Source organism: Falco rusticolus, chromosome 4, assembly GCF_015220075.1.
Source record: "Falco rusticolus isolate bFalRus1 chromosome 4, bFalRus1.pri, whole genome shotgun sequence".
In the NCBI taxonomy this organism is placed as follows: Eukaryota; Metazoa; Chordata; class Aves; order Falconiformes; family Falconidae; genus Falco; species Falco rusticolus.
This window is the reverse complement of record NC_051190.1, coordinates 6,107,592-6,126,351: the sequence shown is the minus strand read 5'-3', so window position 1 is coordinate 6,126,351 and position 18,760 is coordinate 6,107,592. Positions and strand designations below refer to the sequence as shown.

Below are 18,760 nucleotides of genomic sequence, written 5' to 3'. Positions count from 1 at the left end.
CCTTGTGGGCTGAGTTAATCTCTCTGGGCATGTTAAATGGTTAAGCAAAAATTTGCATTTTTTTTTCTGGCTGCATTATTAGTCCAGTAAGGATTTAATTTACATCATTTCTTTGGGATGGAGGAAAAAAGAGGCTTTCTGAAGAATGCAGAGGAGTGTTTTTTTCTGTGATACGCAATATTTGAAAAATACAATCTCTTGCCTTTCCAGAGTAGCCTTTGACTTTGTAGTGTTAGCAATAATTTTGCCTCACACATCTTCACAGTGCACTGGCCTTTAATGCACTGTTTATATGTAATTCGATCAGCTGGTTTTGCTGCCTTATCAATTTGCTGCCTTTCAAATTAAACTTTTATTTATTGAAAGATCTTATGTATTAAGTATATGGAAGACTGAAACTTCCTTAAATGTAAAATGTAATGTAAATAAGCATTCAACTCAAAGGAAAAGCAAAAAAAATGCAGCAAATATACAAGTCAAATAGTAAAGTATTAAGGATGGAGTAGTGCTAAGTTTTCAAAAAAGTGTCAAATTATTACACTGCATAATTTGCAGTATATTAAGAAACAGCGTATATTGATTAGAAGAGCAAAAACTAGTGTCCTGCACAATGCTGTCTGCTTCCAGTAAGCTTTACACTTCCCTTGTTTGCTTTGCAATTTTTAAATCTGTGAGCTAAAGCCCCCAAGTTATTTAATCTGGGAGAATTAATAAATTACAGTAGGTTTCCCACTGGAACTGGCAAGCTCCTTGCTTGCAGTTCTTGCGAAATTTGCACATTCCTTAAACATGTACAGAATCGATTCTGCATAACCTTTACTGTCCTGTGTATTCTAAATACTAAAGTATTTCCTTTGCATGTATTTATATATGTTCAACTGAAGATGGTGTCTGCCATGCCTTCCTCAAGGTTAGAAATTCCCACCCTTTTCACTATGAATTGCTTAACAGTCCCTGCCCTACCTCTCTCAACTGCTCAGGAAACTTTGTATCAGCCCCTCACTTTGAGAACTGAATAAACAATTTATCTAATCACTGTGTGCTTTGGAAGCCTATCAATATATAAAACGAGGAAACTATAATAGAAGATCTCTCTGTCTCTGTGGAAAGTTTATGGTGTCAGCAATAATCACAAATAAGAAGTTCTCTTGCGGATTGTTTACCTTGTAAAATATTAACTGCCTTAATTTATTGTTCATGTCAGATACATGCAATTTCAACTATCACTACGATGAGTACTGTTTCTGGATGGTAGTACATCTCAAATCCTAACCTACAAAACTGAATTATAAAGGTGGCGATGAGTAGGTGCTGAAGCAACACACACGTTTTTTCCTCCTTCCTATGCATTCTGTAAGATTAACCCTACAGTTATACTTGCTGCTGCAGGTTTGATGTTGACTAACACATTACTAGTGAACATACAGAAGTGTTTTTTAGAGCATAAGAGCCATAGTTAAAGAAATAGATTTTGCAGCTGTGAGCAGTTGCACTTGAAAAATCTCAACTAGCTAGTACTTGGTATCTTCGCACTAAAGAATCACTCTACAAGCTCCAAGCTACTTCCCTTGGTGAAAAAATGTATTTGAAAGACACAGAGGTGCTGAAAGCCTGCAAAAGAGACTTCTACTTGCTATAGAAACACATATGTTCACAAACAGTATTTGCTTTAATAGTCATATAGTAATAAGGCTCTGTTCATTAGAACAGTTCACAGCTGATGAGTACTCTAAAGAATGATCCTCCTATCTTTTAGAATTAAGAAGTGTTACTAAACTTGCTTTGACCTCAGCATGACTTGTTTGCACACTGAATGGCCTTAAGCCTTTTAAAATCAACAGTGACAATAACTCAATGAATGCTGTAAAATACACAGAATGGAAGGACTCAACTGGCAAGTGCTTCTGAAACACACATTAGAGGAGTTCAGTTTCTGAAAGTGAACCGAATACAAGATATTCCTGTAAAATATTCCAGTTTCTCTTTCCATTTTCTTCTTTGAGCCACCTGGAGGCTTACTTTTCAAGTCAATGGAGATATGCAGGAGTTATACTTACTCCTGACAAAATGGAGTATTTTTCCTCCTTTCAGTAATTCAGCATCTAATAGGAGAAGAGTAACTTAATGGAATGCCTCATAAAGACTGAGAATGAAGAATCTGTGAGTCACTATACACTTCAAAATTACGTCTGTACGATATTATGTAATATTGGGCGTGATCACCTGTAGAACAGAATGAGTCAGATATCTCTTCATGTCATTCATTTCCATCTCTCTTGAGAGCTGACTTCCATTCTTCACAGAAATAACCCCTCTGAGCAAGGCAGCAATCAGTCTGACAAATTGACAGAATAAAAATATCTCCATCCCCCTTTATGGGACCTCCTCTGGCATTCGTGACAGTTACAGCTAAATGAAGTACGTTTTTTTGACTCCTCTTATTCTTTAGTGGTAAGCAAGGAATCTTTTAAATAAAAGAATCCCAGCATATGTTTATGTATCCAGTTTCAGAAATTCCCACATTATCCTGCAACAGTTAAACTTCACTTTCAATACAAAAAACTGAAATCCAATTAGAAAAAAAAAACCTCACTAGCAATACAAGAAGCACAACTTAACACTGTGCCCCACAGACACCTCTCAACTACCAATAAGGGAAAAGGAGAGCTCCCAAAAAGGCCTATTTGCCTTTTAGTGGGAGGTCACCTAAAACCAACTTTTCAATATATGGGAACAATACTGAAAGTCAAAATAATCTCTGCCTCTAATCCAGATGTCCATATAGTCAAGTTACTGAACTTCACTGCCTTCATTTGAATTGAATACATGACTTCAGTGCACGTTTTGCTTTTCAAACAAAAGTACAATTACTCCCTCCTAGCTCAAGGAGGCCCAAGGGCATAAGAGATCTCACCTTGACAAGTCCTGCTGTCCTCAGTTCATTAGGAATAAGACTCTGCTCCCCAAATTCAGCTTCACTGCCATCCTAGCTGGCTCAGTCTGCAGACTTGCATGGATCAAACACACACAGGATGGCTTAGGTCTAAGGACACCAGCTGTCCCCAAACATCACTGTTCTGGTGGAGGACAAATAGAAAAGACAAGTGAAATTAGTCGTCACACGAGACACCTTTCTGCAAGTCTTCAGACACAAGATCCTGCGTCGTGCTAACAATGTTAGGGGATTTCCCCAACCTTGTCCCTTAAGAAGATTGTAAAGTAGAACTTCCCTCTTGCCTCTCTACTAAATAAGCTGTTGTGTTATATTTTCTCTTAAAGACATAATCCTCTCAGCCTTGCCAATCATTCTAAGTTTGTGTGCTAAGCAGTCAAATAGAAAGAAATACTTCCCTCTGTTCAGCCAAGTTGTAACCGTATTACAATTGAACCACGATGTGTCAACACTTTGTCTTAGTTTGGAGGGAAAAAAAAGAGAGAGATTAACACATCTACTCTCACTACTAAGATTTAGTTGGAAAGGGCTGATTGTTTGGGGTTTTTTTTAAGCAACAAGTATATTGGGCTAAATTCACGATTGGAATAAACCTCTAAAGATAACAGCAGCAATCAACTGTTGCCTCAGCTGGGCTATGCATTTTTGCTTCCTCTCTCTCTTTGCAGGTTCATGGTTTGTTGCAGAGAATAAAAATTTGCCTGTTAGAACAGAAGATGCTGCTGTCTATTAATGCAGTCCAGAACATGCCTACATCCTGGTGAAAAGTACCAAGACACTCAGACAAATTATTAGGCAGTTTACTCATATGGGAGGTATATCTTCAACATGATGAGGAAGGCACTCCAGACATATTTAATGGGCTGTGTTTATTTCCCCTGATAATCATATGAGAACCGCATGGGCATCTTGATGCTGGTATCTTTATATTCTCTATACTTCTTACATTCCTAAGAATTTATGCTATGAAAAGACCTATGTATCCTATCAGATATTCCATTTTACCAGAAAGTCTGCATCCCTACCAAGAGTCCTAGTTTGACTTGTTACCCAGTGGAAGAGAAGTTGAAACTGAACACAGTCAATTCTATAAGCCATAAGAATATAAAAACCCATAAGAAAGCAAAAGTAACCCAATCAAAACAAAAACAGGCCTCCTCAGGTTTAGCTAAGCTCAAAATCCTTGAGTAAATTTATTGTCCTTGCTAAAAGGGAGAAACTCTGGATGAGCAGCGGACAGAACTGCTATACCGTGGTGATCCAAGGTGCTGGATATCCCTCTCTCAAACACTGGGCTTCACACACAGCAACATACATGCCTGGTAAGGAAAGCCATACCCTGGCTCTCACAGTCTGCCACTGCATCTTTTACTGTTACTTGCATCAGATAAATACCACGAAATGCAAGAAATTTCATCTTCCTGACTTTATAAACATTATGTTAGAAAGCTAAAGGCACAGCATAGAACACACTAGAGATCTGGAACCATAATCTGTTACTATTACCTTTACTCAGTACTCTGCAGCTTGCAGGTCATGGTACCACAGTTTTTCATAACGAGATGTCAAAAAAGCACTGTGTACTTCACCATGCATTTTTAGATCCCCATGTCCACCCTACCTAAACATAAATTTAAAATTCCTTTCTTAGAAACCAATAATATCAGAGGCTTATTGTAAGAGATGTCACAAGAGTCGTCCAAGGTTTTCATTTATGGTAGGATACTCCCACTCACATCCTGAAGAATGTGGAGAGGTTCAAACAAAAGGAGCTGACCACATGTCTGAGACTAAACCAGCAATGCATATCATCACCTACCCACACCATACTCCTAACATTTAATGTCTGTTATGAAACAAGATCCTTTCCATCTGCATGCAAAATTACTATTATGTTATCAGTCTTGCTAAGAGTTCGATAAGAAAAGCAGGAAATTGTTCGTGGCAAACTGACTCTTGAAATCCTTTCCCTCACAGACACACAGAGAACCTTGCCACATTCCTATGGAAACATTTAGGAATAGATGTCCCTTCTGACTGTTCCACTGACACTGTATCCTCAGACTTTGACTTTAATCACTTCATCCCCTCTCAGATACCAAATCCTACTAGGCTTTGTTCTGTAATGTTGTTGCTAATGTTTTCAAATGCTATACACAGGTTTACTGCAGCCTGGGAAAGTGCTAGTCAGGAAATTATGTAAGAAATTAGCCTTATTTTGTTACTGCCATTCTGGCAGTTTTCCACACAGTTATATCACTAATTGCATGTGATTATCGTCAAAGTGAGCTCTTTTAACCATGATACTAAACAGTATAACTAATTCTGTTATACAGATACAGAATACAAAATTTGCAACAATATAGGCCCAAAATCTGAGGTGCCTTGGTAATCCATCATGACAGAAAGTAAACAATCCTTTTTGTTACTTAAATCTTGATTTTTCACCAGTCTATTCAAAATTGCTTTTGTCCTTGCATATTGTTTTTTCAAACTTGCTTTTATTTATTCAAAAGAACATTTACATTAGCAAGATGAAATCTGTTGAGTATGATTTAAATAAATGGGCAATTTAAAAATATTTTTATATTTTTCTACCTCCCCTGGACCACTCAAGAAGAACGGTCTGCTTCTTAAAGACCATCATCAGTTGTGACTGCTAGTTCCAGACTTGTAAAATTCCTTCTCTTTATGAATGAACCTGTTTGCTTTGAAGTGCCATTTACTGGTTTGCTTCCCTAGTGGACATTACATAATCTTTCCTGTACCAAAAGAAGTGAAGCAGTTTGCAGAAGTTACAGGCTGTGAAAACTGAAATCTACACCGGTGGAATTGTTTCTGAATAGTTATGTAATAAGAATTGTAAATTTGACAACGGAGAACACTGCCAAAGTGGCAGAAGCTGTTCAAAACCCAAAATTTTGTTCTAAGTATATTTCTAAAATCACAGGCTGTTTCCTTTTTTTTTTTTTAGCCGACACACACATGAAGATTTGGGGGGGGTGGGGGGGGGGTGGGGGTGTCAAACTCATTCATTTTACTTGCTTTTTCACAATCCAGACTTAGGTTCAGCCACTTTTCACCTTTGAGACAAAATCCTTGCATCATTGAAGAGAGAGAACGCTAAATCATTCATTTAAAGGTAAATCAAATTTGATCACCTTAGTAATGTAGAAACATGTAAAGAGGGTTACAGCTGGGTAGTGCAGTAGAAGACAGAAAGGCTCAAAATGTAGCTAAGAAAACAGTAAGCTTGCTCTTTGCTAATACCATCATCACTGCTTTTGTTCAAATGCAAACAAAGTAACAAGCACAGCTGTGGAAAAAACAAGCCCTATCCTAATAGTGGGGCACAGGCTACTCATGCATGGCTACTCTTCCACTGGTAAAGGGAAGTGCTCGTTACTCTTACACTTTTTGTTTCAAAACTGTAAAGGAGATACTTCTCAATATACAGTAAAACAAAAACAAAAAAAAAGAATAAAGTTACTTCAAAAGTGACTGTGGAAATGGACAACAGAAGAATGTTTAATACTTCATTATATTGCAAAAGGAGGAAGATTTTGAAAGCAAGTGAGACTTATTGCATCAATCATTTTTTAAAGAATGACGATTCTATATTTAGAAAAGAAGTCAGACACTGGATTTCACAACCATATGTGGAAAACATTAAAGGGAAAACTAGATGGGATTGCCAAGGCAGTATGGGGCCAAGAACTGCTATTTTTTTAAACCCACCAGTAACACCGGTGGGGGCCAGGGAAGTTTCACACAACTCTCCTCTACAACTATTGCTGCAGTAAATTTGCCTAGCAATATGCAAAAACTGGCAGCACTGGACTGCTACAGAGACTGAATTACGCTGACAGCACCAGAACTAGTTGGGCAATTTTGGGACAGTTCCCAGTGTTACTGCCCAATCTCTGCTGGTTTGTGAGTAAATAGGAAATTTCAGTCTAATTACTCCAGTGCACTTTGTGAGATGAATAGACAATAGATGAAACAGCAAGACTTCCCAATCTTCCCTTGGTAGTGCAGGAGAGGATTTTTACAGTCATTAAGCAGTGCATGTTAGCCAGAATTTTACTGCAAACAGTAGAAAATTTGTGACTATATTTTCAACATAGATAACAATGAATGGCATTAATGTGCACTGTTATCACTTTCTTCTGCGTGTGTACCAAAAATAGCAAAATCTTGCTCATAGCTCTCAAAATATTACTTCATTATTAGTTCCTCCCTTTTTGAGAAAAGATTATACCTAGTGAAAATCTGTACAACTTAAGAAAGCCAAATGTTCTTTTTTGAGCCCATTCAGTTCTGCCAAAAGGCATATGGTCATGTTGGCACTTTATCCAATCCTCTGCACATTCAGGGCATCACATCAATATTGATTAAATGTCAGAATGCTCAAGCAAGACAAGCAAATAGAAGCATGACAGTCAAATGCTACAAACGGCACTGTATTCAATCAGGTCATCTTACTGTTATGATTGCTTTTCCCTAGTATTTTCAGCCTGTAACTTAAGCTGCTTTTTCTCTGTAAGCATATAAAGCAGTATATCTCTGCATAACCAAGTACAAGTTGCAAAATGATGAATCATGTGGGGTGGGGGGGAATGAAGCAGACCATTTCTTTGTAAGATTAAGAAACATCTTGGGATTTTTTGTGAAAACTACGCCATTAAAAATTCCTAAACTTCCTTTTCATCCCAATGTTTCCCAGATACTTTGTCCTTCACAAAAATGTATTTGCCCCTGGGGAAAACACAGTATTTCCACTGGTCAAACACTACATCTTGGCAGGGCAGAAGAGGAAATAAAGCATATTTAACTAAGTGAAACTGTAAGCTGCATTTAGATACGGAAATAGTGTAGAGAGCCTAAGAGTGAATGGCTTCCTCTTAAAAAAACACGGCATAGAGGTTTTAAGAGCCACAGCTTGTCAGCTGTCTTCCTTGTTGTCACTGAAGGAGCATGCTGGCTCCTTAAAAGGATGTCTGCGTGATGCTTCCATTCTCTTAGGCAAAATATGAGAGGGGTCAAATGACTCATTATGGATCAAGACCTCACAGGACCTGCTAATGCTGCGTCCCCAAGCAAAGGGTGAGCACATGTAGAACTTCTCACAATACTCCCATGGGAACACATGTTCTGAAGGCATCAAGAGGAAATTGGGAAGACTGAAACCTGGCACCCTGGGAAACAGACTGAAAAGGGTTAGACACTGAAAGGACAAAATATATAGTTTTAGTTTACTGTTTTGCCTTCTCAGCAAAACAGCAATCACAAGTCCAGAACTAAAAGCAGTTCTGGTAGTAAGTCATACTCCCACTACCGGGAATGAGGATGCTGTTACTTAGCAATTCATGTTCATACACTGTTGAAGAAATGGGGGACAAATCTGCACATATCAGCACACCAACAGAGATTTCACAATTAGTATTTTTATATTATTCTTCTCAAAATCAGCCAGGACAGTCACATTTCCAGGATGACAGCTGTCTTGACTGACTGATTTTTTGACTCACTACCCATGCAGTGACTCTTTAGCTCCTTTCTGTCACATTACAAAACTGTAAGCATTAGAGATCTTGTGTACACCTGCACAGAGAGAAGTACTTCCCATTTACTTAAGACATAGCAATACAGGATGTACTCTAAATCAGTCCCTACATCATGTATTATTTAATCACTTCTGAAGGCACTGGCTTTAAGAGATTACATACTATGCTTCTATACCTATATAACCATGGCATTTATCTGAGTACTGGACTTTGTTCTAGACTCTGTTGCTTGCCAGCTGTTATTCTGGAATAGATAATGTAAATAATTAACAGGCAGCACATTCTTCCAGCTGCTAATTCTGTAAAATAATTTCTCAGAAGTTACCCCAAAATTAATTTAACACTTATTATTAAGTATTTGATAATAATGTGTGGTAAAAGACCTGTAAAAAAAGACTGTAACAGAACGAACAATGCGCAGGAAGTACTGATTTTTATCTTGCTGGCTTTCTGCCTCTATTTTCATCAAATTCTTCAGGCGTGATGACAGTAGATTAAAAAGCTTTTTTTGCATGCAGACAGTACTTTTCTAGCACTCCTTCCTGCACTTCTATCACATCTCTGTTAATAGCGATATGTTTTTATTAGTGATGGGGCATCAGTAGCTACTGCCACAAGCTGAGTCACATTCAGGTGTGCACTGCTGTTCAGTGCTGTTCACTCCTACAGCTAGCCACACAGGCTGGCTGTTCCACACAGAAGATGTCCACATCTGGTGAGGCAAACCAAAGAGACAGTCATCAGTATGCTCAGATCCATTCCTTGTACACAGAGTATTTTTATGAGCCACCACATATTTCAGAGGTGGAATCCACAAGGTTTTAGTTTTACACTTAGTTATCAGAACTAGTGGCCCCTTCCCTGAGGTGTTCTCAGACCTGAGAGCTGCAGAAAAGCCCGCTGTAACTGCTCACAATGGAATAAAAGCTGTTCTAGCCTTTCTAAGAGCAAATTACTTCAGGCAGGCTTCTGAGCAGATACCGATACCGGTAATGTTGCTGGTACAGACACAAACTTACCCATGTCTAGAAAAACAAACCTCCCACAAATATTTTATCAGCCATCAGGCACTTTGCAAGGATCTGCATCTCATCACTTGCAGCTTGGCCAGGATCTAGAATTAGTGAATCCAAGTTAATAAAGGCTCACTACTTAGTAAAGAATTCAATTCACAATTAAATCTACACTTCTAAAATGGGAGTTTAAAATTAGCATGTCTGTAGGTTTTTTTAAGCTAAAGTACCCAGAAGTTGTAGTATATATGGACTGAAGCACGTTCTAGTAACTTATGCAATTAACAAAAATACAAAGTTCTTTAAAAAGTTAAAACTGCAGCCCCATATACTATCTCAAACTTTGCCCAGCCACCCAAGCAATCGTGTTCACCCTGATAATAGCTGTGAACTTCAACTTTAAAAACACTAAACTGATACTACTCAAGTGACATACTATGTTGAATTTGTTGAGCGAACAGTTAGGCTCCTGCTATTTGAAGTCTTCACCAAAAACCCTCTAAGTTTGCTTTAATGTCACTATTGACACATTGACGAAGCAAAAAATACCCATTACTCTGTAAGAGTTAAGTGTTGTGGATACAGCAGGTCTTAAGAGCTGAAGGCATTCATTACTGGGATGCAATTCCTGGAAAAGCTTCAGGAAGCCCTTTCATTAACAGTGTTAAATCAGTAGGTATCATAACTTTTCAGTTACACAGTTATTGAGCTGTTTTTTCAGTACCTGCAGAGACTTCAAATACATGGAAAATTCGGTAAACCTGAACTATCAATTCTGACTATTGTAAGGTTACTAGATCATATTTTGCTTGTACGGGAACACATGCATTGTGTTCTCAGTATTTGCAATATTGCTGCAAAGCCAATCTGGAGACTGTATTGACCTCTGCTGACGTTCAACACCGTATGGTAGTATATATAAAGGTACTGTTCTGGGGCAATTCTTAAAGATGAGGTAACTCTTGTCTGAACTTGACATATTAGATGGTAGCCAAGCCAGCAGCCTGAAAATTTAAGTAGGTACCAGTTAAACTCACTTTCCTCTTGGATGACCTCTCATTTCTAGTTGGAAGAATCCCAGATGAAAATGCAGCTCTAGGTTCAGAAAATTTCTTTTCTTCAGAAACTGCATTTTTATCATAATGCCACTACCATGGATCTGCTGAAAATTGTAAAATTTATAGTTCTTTTCTAAACAGAAGCTGGTGGGTGGCAACAATACGAGTCCTTCAGCATGACTGGCACTCTATTGATGGAGATAAAACCCCCAAAAAACTCCTTCCATGAAACAAACAGGCCTACCTTGACACAGAAAGAAGCAGTAATATTCGCACACAATTAAACAGAATCTCAGTCCACAGCCATCAGTGTCTTTTCAAAGATGTTCCAATTAATCAAACTGTTTAACCAAGAGTGTTTTAAGTGCCTCTACTACAACATCTAAGTGCCTTTACTATGGTCTTGTAATGTGATTAATTTTAAACTGTGACTGGATAGAAGGTTGACTGTGTTGATAATCCAGTTATGTCTGGGAATTACTGTGTACCAGTTGATTGGATTAAGACATGAACACAGAATTAGGTACCACTTGCCACAGTTACATCATTGTAGGCTTGTGTTTGTGTCATGGGGTTTGCTGTAACAGACGATGCAGACAGATTCTGAAGAGACTGATGATTCAGGCAAGAGCATTCCTTTGCTGTTTAGGTTAATCTGTGAATAAGCAAAGCAGGAGTTTATGGGAGAGGCATTATATTCTCTTGGATTAACAAAGAGAAACAAGCTGGCTTAATAAAAACACAAGTCTCACTTTCAAAATTTTGTCCCACTTTATCATCACTGGAACAACCAAAGTAAGTCACACCATCAGAAATATTTCTTTTTCTACTGTAAATATACAAAATAAGCTGTGCATGTGTGGGGTATACTTTCACCAGCCATAGCTATACTGTCATGGCTTAAGAGTGCATCAAAACAAAAGCAGCACAAGGATGTAATTTTGCATGGTATTACCCATGCACAGTACCAGACATAGCATTTGCGGGTTTTACAATTAAATAAACCCTAGGTAAACGTCTAGACTGCTTCTCTAACCTTACCCTTCTGTCTGTCAATAAAAATTGCAACTGCTCTGTAAAATTTAGAGTGAGAAAATTATATGCATTTATTATTGTCTTTTTTAAAGACATACCTTTTGGTGGCAGGACAGATATTTGCAGCTAATTTGCTTCACATCACTGTGCATTTTTCAGAGGTCTCTCCCAAGCATTTTGAGAGTGATTCAGCAGTAATTCCAAAGCAATTCTCAGAAATTCTTTACCGTGTATGGACATCGAAATTTCTCCCCCCGCCTCCTCTTATTTTTTCTCAGCATGCTCTGCGACTTACCAAATGAGTATAAGATTTCTGCTGCAACTTGAAAATGGACTGTTTGTTAGGTTTGTAAATGTCATTTCACTTTGGGTTTAGTAGTTCACCATTCAGGAGGAAATACTACTTACTGGTTAGAGAGATAGCTGTGAGTCAAGGCACCAGGCTTGATTCCCAGTGGAGTTCAAGACCTGTGAATTCAAGCACTCATCTGCATTTTAAGTATTTTCCATTATAAATGGAAAAGTGTACTGTATACATATGCAAAAATAAACTATTTAACAGCAAAAACTTTGGAGACTCGCTGTGAAATACTGAGAACTGAGTTACGCTTCTAACCTATAAAACATTCATAAATATGCATGGGATTGTTTTGCAAAAGGAAATAATAGTTGCTGAAATGAAAGGGCACATAGCTCTTATAACTTCCCTGATTGATGAATATAAGATACAATTTTATTTTAAGCAAATTATAAAATGCCCATTTACTAAATTATGAATTAGTGAAATTCTCACATACTTTGTACATTGGTGTTAAATAGTTTAAGACAACACAGGATATACTTGTAACCAACCTCCAGTCCTGGTATTTCTACAAGATATATGAAAGCTGACCAAAATAAGTCAGTTATATGAAAATATATTATATACAAATATAAATAAAATATAATATTAAAAAAATCAATAAAGTTATTACAGACTTTAAAAAAAAACCAACAAACACCTTGTGGTTGTTACTCTCAGAAGACTGATTTTTAAAAAATTAAACCATGGAATACCGTGCTTGGTTCTGTGAAAGGACCACTTCTGCCCATTCATTACCTGGGTAATGGTACTTCTGTCTTGAGATGTGTTTGGGTTAATGCCTCAAGCAGCATTTTTACAAGCAACAGTTATGAATTCTAGTTGCAGTGACCCATACACAATACAGAACAAGCAGAAAAAAAACCATGTTTCTCTAAGTCACTGACCTCCCTGGATCCAGACAGAGGCAGAAAATTAACCTTAAGATATCCTTAAGGACTATAAGAATCAAAAGAAGACATAAACCACGGATACTATTAAATGCTAGGCTTTGGGACTGGGCATTGACTTTTACTGTCAAACTGTATTACTGCTGCAGGCACAAGATTCACTACAGACTTCTGTATTGATTTTGTTGAACAGCAATCAAGAGTTCAGTATTTAATGGCATGCAGCTCAAACCGAAGCTTACTGCACAGAGGTTTTAATCAATTAAATCTTCCTATTACATATTCTCATTTACTCTGTGTAAGTGCCTTGCATAAAAACATAAAAGAATGATAATGTCATTTTGTTATCATTAATACTCCATGAAATTCCCTTTACTCATTAATTTAGTAAGATTTATAGATCTTCAGTGTGCAAGGCTTTAGAAGCAGTCTAAAAATTCTGTCACAGATTTTCTGCATGACTTCTCATCTTTGCAACTTGGAATTACATAGCTGTAATGAATGACAAATTGAAGCGTTGGAGAGAATAATTTCTTCAGTTACACAGCACCCTGACAGTCAACTTGACCTTATTACATGGGGCCTAATTAAGATTCCTTTGCCATACAGATTTTAAATGACCACTATTGATCACAGCTACAGCACTGAAGATAATAAACCCTTTCTCCAACACAAATGAAGTATACTTTATCTTTGGCAGAGATAGTGAAATCACCAAAATAAATCCACCATAAAGCTGAAAACCCACTAACAATTACAGACTTTTCTGTATATACACTCTTCAAATTGTGCATGAATGCTCTTCAACATGTAATTACATGTACAGAAATTCATTCTGGTTTTACCTTTGCAACCTCTTCACGATGATGACTTCTGATAGACACAATTTGTTACTACCATAAGACCAAAGTAATGAAAACCTAAATCAGTGTTCATACACTTGCTCAATCCCTTGCAAAAGTAAAGAGAGATATAAAGTATAATTACGTAGAGTGTTAGGTTTGAAGGAGACATTTAAATATTAAGAATTACAGTTGATAATACGAAACGGGAAGAACTATTGAAATCCATTTGTGTGAAAAGCAAGCTGAGATCCTGCAAGATAATCTCATATCACAAGATATGAGATTATTTCTCACAAATAATATCAAGCAAAATAAAATAAATCATTACATACTTGAAATGTGAAAAGGAAAGAAAGCAAAGAGACTAAGGCTTGCAGGCAATAGATGACGGTTGTAAACGTGAAGTGACAGCATAGTCTGAAAGAATTTAGATACATAGCTAAAAGGCAGACAGTACTACAACAGCAAAGTCATATCCCTTGATACAAAGTGAAAAGTATGAAAATTAGCTAAGTAGATTAGGTGTAAATAGCTTTTCACATCTTCTTATTAAAAGGGCAACTGGGATCATGTTACAAATGCAGCTGCTGATAAAAAACAATGAGTAGACTGTCTCAGATCAGCCAGTCTGAATGTTAGCACATGGATGAGATAGAGTTTTGATTGCATAACAGAAATTATTGGGGGCGGGGAGGGAGATGACTAGAAGAGAATGAAATTGGAACAAATGACCATTAAAAAAAAAAGCAAGAATGATCTTGTCCCTTAAGTCTGCAACCTCTGAAGAATTACAAATGTGAATAATAAATAGTAACGAGCTCCCTGAAAGAGCTAAGTGATAAACACTTTTTGATGCTGAGAAAACTAGGAAACAAACTAAGCAGATGTAATACGTTTTCTACTTAAAAATTCAAACCTGTTGTCCAACACTGTTGAAACTGTTTAGCTCTTTCTCCTCCCAGAAGAATGTTCTGACAATATATATCATGAAATATTCTTTGAAATCACAGGTGGTGGAGATATGAAGCAAAACAGAGTAAGCTTATCAGAGAAGTGATAATTGGCCATGGTACTGAGGCAAACTCCCACTCAATGTTGTGTGTTAACTACCAGAAATTATCACCTCTGTAAACAAAGTTTCAAGTTTTAATAAAATACACATTCTGTTGTTTTACTGTGCTGAAATTACTGTGAATGGAGTTAAAGCAGGAAAAACTATTACCAAGAAATTATATCTGCAAAGTGCAAAAGAAAATACATTCCTGGAAAACAGAACAAGAAAAAAACAGTTAAAACAAAGATGAGAAAGAAGGGCAAGGAAGTTAAAAAAAAAAAAAAAAAAGAGCTGTTTGTTGCTTTTCCCACCCTTCTCATTGAGCTCCCTGCTAACTGATGCATGGTGCCCTTGATTTTGTTGATCACCTACAGTACAAAGCAGGGAAGGCTTTGTCAAGTCATTGTACTAGTAATACAGATTGTACATTCACATGAAATGGCAAATGGTAACAACCAAGAGCCAAGGCAGGGGGTTATTCATTCACTGTAGCTTTCCTCAGCCTCAGCTGGCTGGGAAGCAGGGTGATCGCTGCAGACACAGCAATTGACTGCAACAGTAGATAGCCTAAGTCAGTGCAGATCCTTCTGTGTGGGTACCTGCCAATAACTTCAAGAAGCTTCAATCGTTTAATCATGAGCAACACCTGTGCAACTCTAGCCAATAAAGGTAACACCACAGATATTCAGGTGTACCCTGTTGGTTCCCTACCCAAGACAGTTTGTCAAAATCCTTTATGAAGTAACACTTCAGGCTCTTTGAGCTTCAGATGCCAGAAACAACGCTTCACGCCACCAAGGGCTCCTTAGCTATCAAACATGGAGAGTAACTGCTGTCTGGATGATTTGGCTTTTTGGTCCATTTAGAGATAGATAATAACATCTCTTTGCAACTACATTGCTTTCTTATTCAAGACAAGTCAAGGTGGACAACTGTAAAACAGAGAAGTTCAACTATGAAAAGTGTGTAAGCCTATGAATTTAAGGAAGAAAAGATATTAAACAATATTAATACCTCCCCTGCTGCTGTAAGGTTTCTGCGTCTGAATACTGGAATGGTAAGTGCATCTAAGCACATGCCTAGATTAATGAAATGATCAAATTACTGAACAAATTATACCCTTACTCCACACAAAGTGCATACTCTTCCCCCACAGCCCTCACTCAAAAAGTGCTTCAAATTAAACTGGCACAAAGATGAAAATATTCATTCTGCTTACACCTTACAAGGTCTGAATGGCAACTAACATGCTTCATTTACAATGTGGCATTGTCTTCTGGAGGCAGACTGAGATACTCTAAAGGGTAACGATTTCAAGTTAACATTCAACTGCATGTTCCTTTCCCACAGCCTGTCCACCAGTGAAGGCATTCAGACTACAAATTCCAGTGTTTCACTGAGAGGAGCTTTTTAGTGCCAGCCACCAAGATCAGGCACCAGAACCAGTCAGCTGTGTCAGTCCAGAACTCAGCATGGGCCAACAGGTTTTGATGGGTAAGAAATATTACTCATGTGAACAGATAGCATGCCAGATTCATCAGAAATATACTTAGGAATCACAACACTATCAGTTTTATAATTCCCATCAGCATGAGCTGGATTTTGCTAATGCCTCACAAACTGACTTGCACATGTTCCTCCCCAAGTTTCCTATTTTAGATCACTAAACCAAACACAAGACCACGTACCTCGAGCACGTAGAGCCCAGTGATTATTTTAAGGGGAAAACCACCACCGTGGGTCCCTCCGGTTATTCAACAGCAATAAATGTTTCTATATGTAATGAAACATGAATATTCCAACAGCCATGTGAGGCTGCCCTCGTGTCACTAAGCAGCACATAAAGGCAATCTAATCCAGTATACTAAGATGATGATCAAAAGCAACCTGAAAGTACCAGGGGAAACCCAAGCTGCACATGATCCTCCAAACTTCATAGAAGAGTGATTTGTTCTTAAAGGAATTTAATGAAAGAGATTCTGGCAGATGATTAAGTATGATACATTCACAAAGGACGGAGACACATTGTACAGCCGATAGGGCTAAGAAGAAAGCAGCACCACCTTTTTAAAAGATTTAACTGCTCATACCATCAGCAAGAAAAAGACATCAAAATTGGCTGCTCTCTCAGATACATTCCATCACTTCCTTTCATCCGGAGCGAGCTCTCCTCAGGCTCCCATGTAAAAGCAGCTTTTATGGGACAGGAATAAAAACAAACTCTAAAGCTAATACAAAAATCAGCTCCTTTCAAAAATCTCAGAATAAGACCTATTCCCTTCTTCTACTCACCGAACTTTGCCAGACAAGAGCTAAGTCATATTGGGTAACACCAAGCTAGGAGAATGCGTTTTTCAGGGGAGAACATCTTTGCTCTTACATTCCTGAACCATGTCAGGCTACCTTTATGAAAATGAGCTGATGATTTAAACAAAAAAAACCCCTCAGCTTCTTGCACCTAAATTGTCAGTCTGGAGGCTCTGCACCCATGTCACAGCAAACCAGGATTTCACTATCCTTTGTTTTATAGCACAGCATGGAAATTATCTGTGCTGTACATGTTAAATTAGTCTCTCTGCTATTGCATATAATTGTGCTTTAAAAATGAAAACTTAGACTCAGAACACACAAGATCTATGATTCTCTACAAGCAGTACTTTATATTACAACCAACTCCCTACAACTGCACCCATACTATCTGTTAAAAAAATAATTAAAAAAAATAATCCGCAGAATCACCCAAAATCTCAGATCTTTTCTGGAGTTGCTCCTGTTGCTTCTTTTTTAAATCAGGATTGTTCCATATTGTACTAGAATGCATTTACAGTTCTACATTTTTTTTCTTACTGTACTTTTTCTGTGAACAAAGGCAATATTACTCAGCACCATTTGCTGCCTTTCACTACTCTCTGAAGAGACTTCTCTGTTCATTCAGGCATCCACTTCCAAAAGAGGACAACATGTTGTTCTTTATCCCTTAGTTTCTCCAGAACAGCAGCAGCAACAAAAGTATTATCCACATCACCAGAGATGTGAGAGCGCAGCTCTGAGGAAAAATCCTTGACAATAAGCAAGGATTAGATGTACTTTACCTTTGGGCTAGGAAAAAGGTGTCAAAGCACCCCTGATGCAAAGAAAACAAGCCTCATTTTCAGATGTTGCTATGCTTCCCTTTGACTATGAAACACAGAGGAGGGTACTCCATTGTTGTTGATACTTATTTCCGATCACAGGAGTGAAATGATAACTGACACCCAGTGGGAAATGAAGCATGAAGTGTTTAATTGCCCACCTGTGCTCATACCTACATCATGCTAAAAATGCTGAAGGACATGACAGCCTTGTCTACATTGCTGTTATAATCCCCAAAATCCTGCAGTCAGCAAGGACTAGCTTGCTGAGAAATCAGTTTAGCTCAGTCAAATGTCTTTCCAAGCATGGATGTGGCCATATGGTTTCCCATGCAATACATCTATAGCTTAAATTTTGACCTGATGCACTTTAAGACACAAAGGAATAAATACTTGCATCTTCTCATTCATGTGTCTGAAGGATTCTATCATTATTAGTAATATTATTGTCCCCAACATGCAATTTCTACCTTCTTATACACACCTTTGCAATTAATTTCTAAAACAACAAAGAAAAATCTGATTCAGAGCTCAGGCTCCCCATGAAGCATTTCCTGTAAAGGAAACTCACAGAAGCATCACTAGTTTGACTGGTCTGATACAGCACAGCAAGATTCTGGACTTGATCATTTATTGCTGAGGATCTTTTCCGGCACCTTAAGGCTCTGCAGTCTGTGCAGAGCATTAACAAATCGCAATGCTCTTGGTTTAAACCAGAGCAACATCTTAGGCCTAATTTACCCTTGCTTTACATACATGTCAGTCACACTAAGGTGTGTATTGCCTGAAAGATCAGATATCAGATCCTAGAGTGAGTTGTGGAAATAGAGGTAGGAAGGAAAAACTGCTTAAA

The 18,760-nt window shown here is 37.8% G+C and overlaps 1 long non-coding RNA gene across 1 annotated transcript in view; it reads right to left on the bottom strand.

Moving 5' to 3' along the window:
* LOC119147204 overlaps positions 1 to 18,760 on the bottom strand; it is a 66,417-nt gene that overhangs the window by 4,948 nt on the left and 42,709 nt on the right. Inside the window, exon 2 of the long non-coding RNA XR_005103968.1 lies at positions 2,915 to 3,077. This is a non-coding gene — a long non-coding RNA (uncharacterized LOC119147204). The remainder of the gene's footprint in view (positions 1 to 2,914; positions 3,078 to 18,760) is intronic.